The following is a 4,743-nucleotide window of genomic DNA, read 5'->3' on the forward strand; positions in this document are numbered from 1 at the left end:
GTTTTTTGTAATAATAATAATAATAATAATAATAATAATAATAATAATGACAGTTAACATCCATATCAACATAGAGGGTAAATGTATCAATTAATTAAGATACTTGAAATAATTCCTTCTCTGAATAATGCCAAGCGTCCTCCATTTTCACTTAAACAACACTTAGACATTGTTTCAATAGTTTCCCCTTCTTGGGGGGAGACAGGCAGAGCCGAGTTCTCCCGACTTAAGTGACAGCTGTCACTTTCCACCAGGCGATTAATTAGTAGACCAATTTCATGCTGGTTGTTTTCAAACTGTTGTTTTTATTATTCTTATTTTATATTTAGTTTTTTGTATTTATTATGTAGTATTTGATTTGGAGTGTTTTATTTTTATTTAATCTGTTTTGTTGTTGTTATTATTATTATTATTATTATTATTATTATTATTATTATTATTATTATTATTATTAATATTATTATTATTATTATTATTATTATCATTTTATTATTTTATTATTATTATTATTATTTTTATTTTTATTATTTTTATTACTTTTATCATTTTATTATTATTACCATTATTATTATTATTATTATTATTATTATTATTATTATTATTGTTATTAATAATATTTATTATTATTATTATTATTATTATTATTATTATTATTATTATTATTGTTATTATTATTATTATCATTACTTGCTAAGCTGCAACTCTAGTTGGCAAAGCAAAATGATAAAAGCCCAGGGGGCCCCAACAGGGAAAATAGCCCAGTGAGGAAAGGAAACAAGAAAAAATAAAATTTTTAAAGAACAGTAACGACATTAAAATATATATTTCCTATATATACTATGAAAACTTTAACAAAACAAGAGGAAGAAAAATTAGAATAGTGTGCCCAGTGTACCCTTGTTAAGAAGTTGTGATCAAGGGAGAATAAGGGTTTTATGCCCCGTTCTTAAGAGTAAAAGAGCCAAGTGGCAAATTGGAAGACATGAAAGCAAGGGAGATAAACTTGGGATGAAGGATAAAGGAGGTGTAAAAGTTAACTTAACCTAAAGTGCTACACGAGAACGTGTGATATATACCGCCATCAAACATAATCCTATTCTTTTCAATTTTATTTTCGTTTTTGATATTCTCTGTTTTAACTTATGACTTTTGAATTTTTTAATTCAGAATATGTCTCAGGTTTCATATGTTTATCTTGGCCAGATTCTAGTTTATCTTTTTTTTTTTTTTTTTTTTTTGTGAGGTGTGTACTGAGTGACACCTTTTGTCTCTATAAGAGAAACAAAATTGTAGTACTGTTGTTGTTGTTATTATTATTATTATGATTATTATTATTATTATTATTATTATTATTATTATTATTATTATTATTATTATTATTGTTGTTGTTGTTGTTATTAATTTACTGTAATAATAATAATGATAATAATGATTATAATTATAATTTATAATTTATAATCAATGATTAATAATAATAATAATAATAATAATAATACAGTAGAAATAATAATAATAATAATAATAATAATAATAATAATAATAATAATAATAATAATAATAATAATAATATGACGCCCTCATTAATACTCTTCATGTCTTGCCCCTATACCATCCTCTATGATATGCATAACCCTATAAATTTTAATTCATTAGTTTAACATAGTTGAAAATGTTTTATCCCTTTTATTCTTATGTGAGAAAGTTTTATATTTCAACATTTCATTACGAAATTCCTATTTGTTGTTGGAGATTAGAAAATGTTCTTTCACTGTTTTGGGGTAGAGTTCTCTTGCTTGAGTGTACTCTCGGGCACACTATTGAATTTTATTTCTTTTCCGCTTATTTTTTTTAAAGTTTTTATAGTTTCTCTTTGAAATATTTATTTTAAAGTTGTTACTGTTCTTAAAATATTTTATATTGTTAATTACGTTTCTTATAGTTTCCTTATTTCCTTTCTTCACTGGGCTATTTTCCTTGTTGGAGCCCTCGGGCTTTTCCACCTATGGTTGTAGCTTAGCAAGTAATAATAATAATAATAATAATAATAATAATAATAATAATAATAATAATAATGATAATAATAATAATAATAATAATAATAGTATTTTATATTGGTAATTCTGTTTCTTGTAATTTTCTTATTTCCTTTCTTCACTGGTCTATTTTCCTTGTTGGAGCCCTTGGGCTTATAGCATCTTGCTTTTCCAACTAGGGTTGTAGCTTAACAAGTAGTAGTAATAATAATAATAATAATAATAATAATAATAATAATAATGATAAAATATAAGCTAAAGGTATTGTTGCTCTGTTTTTCCATATTTCTCTAAAGCTGACAAAGTTTGTTTTATTTCCATATGTGTGTGTCTAAATGTCATGCTATATACAATGTAGCATTTCATAACGGATAAATTTACGTCTGTACCAGGAGTTGAATTCTATGATAACCTGCTCTTGTTATTGTTGCCTATCTTATTCAGGAAACAATTTGCTTTTTAGATATATCCAGGGTTATGGTCATGGCGTTCCGTTTGAGAGAGAGAGAGAGAGAGAGAGAGAGAGAGAGAGAGAGAGAGAGAGAGAGAGAGAGAGAGAGAGAGAGAGTTATAAGGATTGTGGATGTCCCAAAGACTTTTGAGTCCATCCGCGGAGCTCTTTGAGAGAGAGAGAGAGAGAGAGAGAGAGAGAGAGAGAGGGAGAGAGAGAGAGAGAGAGAGAGAGAGAGAGAGAGAGTATTTGTGTGTGTTATGAGGTAAAGGGAGACTGGTAAAATGTGAAGATAAAATGTCATATGACTCAGGGCAGTTCTATATTACCTCTAGAAAGAGGAGAAGGGAAATAAAATAAAATTATTCCAACTTCTCTCTTTATCGTTTCTTTCTAAGATTGCAAGGAGAGAGAGAGAGAGAGAGAGAGAGAGAGAGAGAGAGAGAGAGAGAGAGAGAGAGAGAGAGAGAGAGAGAGACTAACTTCCAAAGGCTTTAAGATTTTGATAACCTTCCATTCCTAATCCCTATTAAGATTTTGGTAACCTATTTCCCGTTTAGCTTTCAAGATTTCTGTTACCTATTCCCGTTTTCTAATAGGATTTTGGTAACCTATTTCTCATTTTCTATTAGTATTTTGGTAACCTTCCGTTCCCATTTTCTATTAAGGTTTTGTTAACATTTCTCGTTTTCTATTAAGGTTTTGGTAACTTATTTCCCATTTTCTATTAAGATTTTGGTAACCTGTTTATCGTTTTCCATTAAGATTTTGGTAACCTATTTCCCGTTTGCTATTAAGATTTTGATAACCTATTTCATTTTTATTATTAACATTTTGGTAAACTTTCCCGTTTTCTTTTAAGATTTTGGTAACCTATTTCCCGTTTTTTATCAAGATTTTGGTAACCTATTTCCCCATTTTCTATTACGATTTTGGTATTCTTCCATTCTTGCTTGTCTGGCGCTGAATAGTCTTTGCTCGAGAGAGAGAGAGAGAGAGAGAGAGAGAGAGGAGAGAGAGAGAGAGGGCCTAAATATATGACTTGTTTAAGCTGTTTCTATGAAAAGCAAATGAAATAATTTTATCTATTTTAGAGATCCTGAGAGAGAGAGAGAGAGAGAGAGAGAGAGAGAGAGAGTAGGCCTAAATATATGACTTGTTTGAGCTGTTTCTATGAAAAGCAAATGAAATAATTTTATCTATTTTAGAGATCCTGAGAGAGAGAGAGAGAGAGAGATAGAGAGAGAGAGAGAGAGAGAGAGAGAGTGAGTAGGCCTAAATATATGACTTGTTGAAGCTGTATCTATGAAAAGCAAATGAAATCATTTTATCTATTCAAGAGATCCTGTATTTCGACAAATCAACTCCAGGTTAATTAACAGCTTTCTTCCATTGAAAAACAAATTTATCCCTAATGATTAATAATTAATAATCAATCATTAATTCCAGGCCTCCCCATCAGCCACAATTCACAGTCTTGAATACTAATATATAACTAACAAATCCAGCCCCAGCCCCTTTAGCTAATTAGGACCTAATTGTCTTGAGGACCGAGATGCCTCTCTGATTATGTGAAAGGGTTAAACAATCTACTTACCTATACTCGATCTACTAAACTCTACGGATTTGCACTGATTAACTGGGGTGCCATTTTAGCTGGGAAAAGTTCCCTACTAGCTGATTGGTTGCACAAAATAATTCTAACCAATCTGCTAGTAGGAAACTTTTCCGAGCTAACAGGGCATCCCTGCGAGTCAATGTTTGGAGCATAGTCATTTAAAATGATGTCTAAATATTTACACACATACACATGCACACACATACACACACACCAGTTCCTAACTACAACCCGCTGGTTGAGCAATTTGTGGGAGAGTGTGGTTTCCGAGTGTACCTCTCGGAATACCTCCTCTCACCGGTGTGTGACTATTACCTCTCCCCTTGAGCGTGACAATATATATATATATATATATATGTATATATATACTGTATATATGTATATATATATATATGTACATATTTATACATATATATATATACTTATATACATACATATATATATATGTATATATATATGTACATATATATACATATATATATATATATATATATATGTATATATATATGTACATATATTACATAGATATATATATATATATATATATATGTATATATATGTACATATATGTACATATATATATATATATATATATATAGCCAAACATTTGCTCCTTATAAGTTTATCTAGTATTTTCAATT

The sequence above is a fragment of the Palaemon carinicauda genome, chromosome 3 (genome assembly GCF_036898095.1).
Source record: "Palaemon carinicauda isolate YSFRI2023 chromosome 3, ASM3689809v2, whole genome shotgun sequence".
Classification (NCBI taxonomy): Eukaryota; Metazoa; Arthropoda; class Malacostraca; order Decapoda; family Palaemonidae; genus Palaemon; species Palaemon carinicauda.